Raw genomic sequence first — 9,315 nt, forward strand, 5'->3', positions numbered from 1 at the left:
ACCGTCAGGGTCCATTTTGGCGGGAGGATGGGTGGTCGCTGCCTTCACGGGCCTGGGCTGAGGCGGCCTCACCCCGGGAGAAAACTGCCACACAGCCTCCTGATGTCAGTGGGCTTTAATTTACAGAATCTGCACACTAAAATCCTGTAGCTAGTTTTGTTTTGTTTGTTTGTTTTTTTCTGGAGGTCTGGTTCCCTAAAGAAGGTGATTTCTGATTATTATATGCAGGGGCTTTCCAAAAGATGGAGAGAGCATTACTTTCAGGAAGAGAAAACCACTGGAGAGGAAGGGAAGGATAAAGATTTAACAGCCTGCTCGTAGTTCTCCGGCCTTTCGGCTCGTGTGGTCACACAGCCCTGAAGGGTAATAATACTCTCTTGACTTAACCATTTGGGAAAGTTTTGAGCTGTAAATGGGCATCTTTCACTAAGAAAGGAGCTCCTATTTGCTTCCTTTACCAACAAAATCCAGAGATACAAATCGACTAGAAAACAGATATTGCTAATCATCATTGTGATGAAGACTGGGTTAAATTGATAGACAATCCTCATCAATGGGATTTTATGTGCTTTCCTCACTCCCCACATGGTATTGGGGAGCCTTCAGGCGCTATCTTCGAGAGTCATGAGATGGCACAAAAATTGGAAGCAAAAAGTGAGTTCTGAGCCTTGATGTTTGTTGAGAAATAAAACAAAAGCTGAAAAGCAAAATTGTAATGACTCAAAATGCAAAGCAGATCTGCCCAGAAGATATTTTTAAAAATCTTGTAATGTTAAAATTTATAATTTATTGGGAGGTGAATTGTGCATAACCTGTTAAGAGAATTCCAATGATTTGTGTATTTCTATTGATCCATAGTCTAAACACGTTGTAATGTTTTTTAATAGATAAAAAAATACCTTTCTTTTGATGGATCTCATTTTCAGCTATAGTATTCCTACACCCTCAGCCAGAAGGTGGCACTACAGGAACAGTTTATAGATGGGCCTGCCTGAAAGGCTTCTTGCCTATGGCGGGGTTTATATATTTTCAGTGTGACTTACTGGCAATGCAGAAAGCTGTCTGTCTATACATAAAGCCAGAAGCACCTGCATTACAAAACCAGTTGCAGCTTGAAAACTTGTACTATTTTTTCATTTGGGACTCATATTGTATCAGAGTAGGCAGGGGGGAACCAAGCAGCAGCAGTGGAGAGGAAAGAAACAATTTGGTGGGAATTACTGAATCTTGGTGCCCACAGGTAAGATTTGGGCATGCCTACGAGGTCCTTTCAGGTAAAGCCTCCTAGGCAGTGCCCTTCTTGGGCTGGTGTAGGCTCGAGGGTGAGCCCAGCACCTTGGTCTTGGGTCTTTTAGCAGGCAGGAGGCTGAGAGGGAGATTCGTGTTCCCAGGGATGCCCTGGTCACCCAGTTTACAGTCTTGGCAGCTTTGTTGCAGCAAGAAGATCTGGCAGGACATATCCCATCACCCACACACAGGGTACAGTGATAAGGGAGCTGAGAGATGGTAGATCCTGCTCTAAGCCACAGAAAAGCAAACTTTGTCCAGGTTTCAAGTAGCAGTTCCTGGGATCAGGAAATGCCTGAAACAGACAGCAGCAAGCAGATTAACATTTTTTTTTTCCCAAGTTTTTTGGGAAGAAGGGTGGTTGTAAAAAATTGGACGTTAAGAACAATGATTTTTTTAAATTTTTTTATTTTTTTGCATGTGCTTGGAAAAAACAGAGTAGAAATAGATACTGCAGCAGGGCAGATAGTACAAATATGTTGTTGGCCACCTTCTAGATACTGTTTCCAGTTTGGAGTTGTGCTTTTCTTACAGCAGCTGAAGGGGACTTTACAGAGACACAGCATAGCCAGGGTTAAGTGACAGTGGACTACCCCTTCCTAGCATAGTCTGGTCCTACTACGAGTAAAATAAATCTTCAAGCAGTTGAGCAAATAAATCTCGTTGTATGCATTTTTTTTCTGTCAAATAAGCCACCTACAACTTTCCATATGTATTTCTGAGCTGGGACATCACTACTATGTATGTAGCAGCATCTGTTGCCGCAGAAGAGGGTTCTCCTCCAGCCGAAGGTGTGTTGGATTTGGTTTTGATAACAGGCAACTTAATGTGGACAACTACCGGTTAGTGCAGCCCTTGGATGCAAATATCCTAATTTTTCTCAGAGCTTTTCCTATGCTATTGGCATGTACTTGGCTTTTAAATAATTTTTATATCCAAGATACAAATCTAAAGTGGAAGAACTACTTATAGGTATGTTCTTTTTGGCTTATCAGTCATTCAGAAGAGATCCTCTGACAGCTGGTAAACACCATGTACAAACCCTGAAGGTAATTTATGCTAGATGGGTGTCTATGTATTTGGATAATAGAAACTTAGAGATGCTGCAGGATCTGACCAGAAGTTTTGAAAGCACAGCACTGACCCCTCTCACAAAGAAGTTTATCCCCTTTTTAGACTTTCAGTCTGTGTTGCAAAGAGTATGTCCAACTATTCATGTCTGATATGAATAGCCTAGAGGTTTGGTTTCTGAGTAGGTTATTTAAAACTTATGTGCTGTCTTCTTTCAGGAAGAACCCAAGTGCCCGTTGAGCATGTCTGCCCATCAGGGGACCTGCAGGTTCTTCATCAAAATTTTTTATGTTGGCATTATAGTGCAGGACAAGTTGGAAGAAGCAGAGCTCTCAGCTTACTTCTCCCTTGATATGTGACTCCTTAGTGTGCTCTTGCATGGGGTCACACAGTGTTAGTCATGTGGGTGCAGGACGATGTGACAGAGAGAGACAGGCTGCAGCTGATGTGCGTGCCTTCAAGTGGGCCTCCTCAGGGCATGGACCAGCTCTCATTCCTCCGTCCTGGTGGAGCAGCACAACTGCACTTTTGCTCTCTGACCACACATAGAATGTCAGCACACCACTACCAGGAGAGCCAGCTCCTTCTGCGTGTGCCTGGGAGCACCAGAGAGATGCTGTAGCCCTCCAAGACCCATGTGTGAGGGCTAGCGATAGCTGGGTATAAGCAGGAAGAGGGACATGGGTGTCAAGTGTGTGAGTCTCATGAGCTGAGAATGTGACTTGGCAGGCCTGAAGATGATGGTGGCAGGTGATGTCTTGCCATGGGACAAGATTTTGTTTTCCTCAGGTCTTTTAACATGAAATTTCAAGCTATCATGTTTTAAAAGAGTTGCCAATCTAGGATGCTGGCCTGAAGTCTGTGCCAGCATGTCTTGGTTGGTTGGATAGCTGTCAGCAGTTTTCAGCACGTGGCAGTACTGATTTGGAGCAGGACTGTACAAATTGCTCGGTACATTATTTCAAAATCACTTCTGCCAAAGCTCAAGAAGAGCAGCTGTTTCAGGGAGCACTCCCAGTGAAGATGGAAGTTACAGACCAAAGCCCTGGTTTCCTCTGTTGGGAGAATTTATTAACTCTGGCATCAAAGAAGGAAACTTCAGCTACTCAGGTGTTCATCAGCCTGTGTTCACTTTAGCATGTGGCACAGGATAAAAGTTCTCAAAGATGGCTATGAAGAATTCAAAGTTTCAGCAAACATTTTCTCTCGATCAGAACTGTTGCCCTGCATAAATCAGCTGCAGACCATTAAAAATGTGCTTAATTTTCAAGGAACATAGATCAGAGCAGCAGGTTGTGAATATAAAAGGCACATAAAGGCATTCACTGAACACAGCAGACATAATATACTTAAGGTATTGCTGAGGGTTGAAAGTCCTGTGTGAAATAAGACTGTGCAAATATGGCATCATCTCCAAGAACAGGGCTTCTCCCTGTATGTGTAATCAGCTTTGTATTTGTATAAGGATGAAAATATACTTCTGGACTTCTTGTTATATCAGAATCAAAATGGGTGGCATCCTGGGTGGTGGCAATAAGGACTTCCAATAGTATTTTAAAGTGCCTCTGTTCAAGCAGTATCGATGCTTACAGTTTCAGACTTTGTGTTTATTGTTCATTTGGTATTTGGGAGAAGGCTGTTCCATTTGGCTGGTTTAATGGAACTAAATGATAAAGATAATACTGAGATCCATCCTCATGAACCACTCTTTCTTTATAAGTGCCAATTAACTTTGATGCTAATGTTTCCTAATCCTAAATTTTGTACCTTTTCTTCTCTTTTAAGGTATTTTTTTATGCGCAGAATACATATATACCATTTCAACACTTTTTTTCAGTTAACAATCACTGGGGGTTTGGATGCAGTACCTCTAATCAGCTGCCCACCATTTCCTCCACAGGTCTTCAGCTGAAATCCAGCCGAACTCGGCCATTAACCACAAACATTCTCACCAGTTCAGTGTTGGTGGTGTAAAAGGAGCTTGAGAGGTCCCTGTTTCAGCTGCTGGTATGAACTCATTCCCATGCTTTGTGCTAATTGTGTTAGACACAGAGACCAGGAGCTGTTAGTCCAGGCAAATACAAAAGTAAGTTTTCTTATCCCCTGTTTAGCAAGGGGCTGGGAGAGAATTGGTCTGTATGTAAGAGAGTAGCACCAAATTTGGCAGAAATGGTGTGATGGAAACTACTACTGAACTGGGCAAATTAATGTAATGAGTTTAACCTGACCTGGGGAAAGAGGGATTTCTTTAACAGATGCTTTGCTGCTTTCAATAATTTGAAACAGCTGAGCACCACCCTTGAACAGGTGTAGGTGTTTTGCTCAGAGGATGTAGAAAGGTATGCTGGGATGGTTGCATCACCACTGTGGTGATTAGCAAGGCTGTATTGTGTAGGGGCTGTGCTCTGAGCTTCTGTAGATACTGGTCTGTCTTCCTTCCATGGTTTGTTTCACAACCTTAGTAAACTTGCCAAGAAGATAGGTAAGTCCTGCTCTTCTGAAAATGTGTTCTTGCTATGTGTGGTGTGGCCTATATGGGTTCAACTAATTGCTGTTTTTTATTCCATCAGGGGTGTGCAAGAGATATGGTAATAACATCAACCCTTGCTCTGAAGATCAGATATATTCCAGAGTGACTAAGCAACAGACCAGAGGAAACCTCGTAAGTTAAACAAAAGCAGAGGTGTTTTATTTGTTGTCTTCTAAAAACAAACTTAACTTTTCAGATATACAGGAATGTTACAGATGAGAAACTCTGAATGGAAACTACTTTTTAAACTAATGAGGCAGTTAATAAGCACTGTTGTTTGCATGGAGGAGATCAACTTGAAAAATGGTAGTGTTCAGTATAGCATGGAGTAAAAAATAGATCTGTTTTTGTCTCATGGAGACGCAAAGAAAAGGCCTTCCTCAGGAAACAGTCTGGAGAGCTGATATGTGGAATATAAAAGGAAAAACTTACTTTGTTTTTGTGTCTCTGAACTGATAGAGCTGAGGAGTGAGTGTAAAATGGCCATCCCTGATTGCCCCTGGGGTATGTTAACGTACACAGTGTTTGTGTTGTTACTTCAATGATACCTGGTTTAGGATGTGTGTAAATTCTGTAACAAGACTGTAGTAAGCACTTAATGTGCTCCTCATTGCCCAGTTTCACTCATGAGACCATGAAGAGGCCAAGTGAGCTTCAGGGGATGTTTGTGAGGTTGGGCAGGAGCTGAATTCCCTCAGAGCCATGCCGCTGGCTAAAATCTGCCCTGTGACATTTCTCTGTGCCTAAATGCCCTTCATCCAGCAGAAAACTGCACACCCTGAAGGGAATAAACAATGTACATAAACTATGGAGACACAGTAAAAACTAATATGTCTGTTTAAAAGTATAATGGCAAATAATTATCATCTCTGTTTCTTTTCACCAGCATGAACAATCCCTCTTGAAATACTTTTCATGATGCTGAGGAAATACGCGTGTGCGGTTTTATTGCTTTTATCAATTTCCCTCATTCATTTCTTAGTGCAAGGCCTTTCCCGAGGATTGGCAATAGCCTTTCTTTTAGAACAAACTGTTTGATTTAGGAGTGTTGCTACCCATTATTGCTACATTGGTGGAGAAATCAAATGTTTATGAACTAATCTATACTATCCTCCCAAACCATAGATTTTGGTTATGGAAAGTTCAGTCTGATGCTCTAATAAACTATGGTCTGATATCTATTGTGCCATTTAATCTAGAAGGTAGACATAGGAGTGAAATTTTATGTTTTCAGCAACACTTCAGGTTTCATTTTGAAGTAAATATAAGTGCCTGGGTAAATGAGAAAGTATTGCATTTTTCACTATAAAATAAATGAGAAATAGGTTACTAAGGAGGTTACTTCCTTGTATCCCTGTAAAAGTCAGCCTCCCTGGCATAAGAAGGGTGTAGATTTAAAGCTGCAGCAGATCTGCATGGACAGTAAGATAGTACTTGGAAGACAACTGTTTGAATGTGTTTCCAGTCATGGCATGAGGGTCGGGGCTGGCAGATCTATGTGAAGGACTTGGGTGATGTTATACAGTGATGTCAGGCACCTCAGTAATAGGAAATAATCACATACATTGCTGTTGTGTAAAAGTGTTGGAGAGATCTGCAAATGGATGCAAATCTTCAGAGCCGTGGGTTGATGCTGTAAGGTGGCAGTGAGTATAGACACTGGCTCCTGCAGTGTTGGGGTCAATTAGTGCACTTTCCATTCCTTCTTACTCTAGTGAAGAGTGACACAGCTGCTGTTGTGCTTACTTGGTTTCTGAGTCTGTAGGTGGGAGTGAGAAATGACCAGTGTCTAGCAGCTCCTGGCAGTGAGAAAAGAAAGCTATGTGGAGAGGGCTGTGAGGAGATATGTCTGAACAACCTTTGCCCGAATGAGCTTGGGGCAGTGGGTGGATTGTGCTGGGTATAACACTCAGGTGCTGTAAGACCAGTAAGTCACTCCTGACAGGTACTCCTGACTGCTGTGTTTTGTTGACCAGGATAAATGCCCTTTTCTGTTCATCTGGTCTCTATTTCTGCACAGAAGTGCAACAACCATTCACTGGAGACCATTCTTCTAAAATAAGTTAAAATCTAGTCCAAGACTAAGGAGTACGTGGATGGGAGTGCAGAAACACTTAGAATCATAGAATCATAGAATAGATTGGGTTGGAAAAGACCTCCAAGATCATCAAGTCCAACCCCTGATCCAACTCCAATTATATTAAGAGCCCAGCATCCATGTGTTTGACATGCAACTCCTGTGTGTAAGAGGAAAGCACCTGTAGAGTGAGTGAGGCAGTGAGGACAGGAGGCTGTGCCTGACAGTCTCTTTGGTGGGTGTCAATACTGTGGACAGGTTCATTTGGATCTGGGATGTCTCCAAAGCAAAGCGCTGTGTGATTAGTACAAAGCAGCTGCTGCCTTTTCCTAGCTGAGGATCCGGACCCTTGAGCAGTGCTAGACAGAGGGATGCTACTCCTCTTGCAGTTTCCCGCTGTTTGAAATCTATCCCACTCAGTGTGTATGAATCACCCCCTTGGAGGGGCTTCTCAGCTCTCCCTGGCCTGGCAGAAGCAGCTGGGGAGGTGTCTTTGCTCATGTGTGGTGATAGCCCACTCAATGAATACAGCCTCTGTCAAGAGCAGAATTATACTCCTGGGTTTGGTGACCACCTCTCCTCGATTGCTCTGACACTTCTGTCTCTGTTTTGTGGGGTCCCTGCTCCACGGTGCTGGTTGCTGCGTCTGGTGTTGCATACTAAGGACCAGTGTTTTGCAGCTTGACCTTTCTCTGAGCACTTAGCCTTGCTCCTGAGGAGTTAAACCATCAGTTGCATTGAGTAATGGAAAGTATGTTCATTAACCATGTTCTATTTAAAATACAAAGCAAATGTAATGATGGCAAGAGGTGTCAGGTGACAGACTTAGAATTATTTTTTCCATTTAGAGCCCGAGCAGATGCGGGGCGACCTTCCCCAGCTGCTGGGGTCTGCAGTCTGTCTCTGCGGGTGAAGATGGAGCTCGGTTGTGGTGCATCCTGTGCTGTACAGGAGTGTGGTGGTACTTCCTGTGTGGACTATTACATTTTTTGTTCATCTAAGGAAAGAAAGAGGAAGTAGCCTTTTTTGAGGAGCATTCTCCACAATCAGAGCTCTGAACAATGCTTGTGCTACTAGTATGGAGGCAGTAGGTTGAAACAAGTGCAACTTTTAAATGGTTTTGAGGCAAAATATGAGATTTCCCTGCTCTCCTACAGATGAGGCACCAGAGCTCTTTAGGCATGTCCAAACTGTGCTTTCGGGCTGGATATCTTTTGGGTAGGATTTACTGATGAAATTAAAGCTGACTGTAACAGAGGGTTTGGTGTGTTTCTCAATTATAATAAGCCATATCATTAAATTTCCAAAACATCTTGTTTCTACGTTTTCAAAATAAATAACAAAAAAATTGGTTTCTGTTGAAGCTGCCACTAGCTGAAAGAGGCCAGTATACAAGGAGTTTGCCGTTCTTTATAAATGACCGAATTATTTAAGATCACCCCAAAATATTTTTGTCTTATCCGAACACGAGCACTTTTTTTGATACTTGTCTAAATCTGGGGTGGGGATTTTTTAAAATTACTAAAACTTTGTATAACATAAAAATCCATTCCCTGTGCAGCTTTATGAAATGCTTTGAAACTCAGTCTCAGTTTAATGGGAAAGGAGTATTCTCTTTGTTTTCACCTGTTTTGTCTGTAAAAGTTATTTCTACTTTAACTTTTGAGGAGTGAGGGTTATGTGAGTAATGCTACCTTGCAATGAGAGTTCAGAGAAAGACTGCCAGGCTGGGTATGTCTCACAATCTGGCATTTTGTTTTAAACAAAAATATGAATCTGAGTTTTTAAAAGTGGGTGGCTTAAAAAAATCAGTTTAATTCTGCACTGATGAGAAGTCATTCCATTTTGTTAGTTGTCCAGGCTTGGCCTCCAAATGTTTTAGAAATTAATAAAATTTGTAATTTCAAAAGGAAAATATGATGGTAATTTCAGCCTTTCCTTTAGGGCTGCAGCCAAACTTGGACTAGGCTGGTTCTGTGACTACATGTCAATGTAGTATAACAGGGTGATGTAAAAAGGAGGCTGATGGCATATATGGTGAAATGTTGTTTTGGTTTTTGTTTATTTGCTTTCCCAGCAACTGAGATCCGCGGTTTCTTGTAAAGAGGAACTGCATGGAGCATGTGTGTATAGGCAGTACGCTGAGGGACCACAGTAGGGTGTCTAGCAGTCCCCTGAGAAGCGCCCTCCAGGCTGAGTCCCTATAAATAACTTGCTTTAATGTATCTCACACTTTCCTTTGCCTTTTTAGGATAAGGTTAAACAACAAATAAATTCCTTTTTACTTTTTTTTTTTCTTCCTTCTATCAAGGGTTTTTCCTGTTGTGTGTGTAGCAACTACAGTCCCCTG

The sequence above is a fragment of the Antrostomus carolinensis genome, unplaced genomic scaffold (genome assembly GCF_000700745.2).
Source record: "Antrostomus carolinensis isolate BGI_N321 unplaced genomic scaffold, ASM70074v2 scaffold27569, whole genome shotgun sequence".
Lineage (NCBI taxonomy): Eukaryota > Metazoa > Chordata > Aves > Caprimulgiformes > Caprimulgidae > Antrostomus > Antrostomus carolinensis.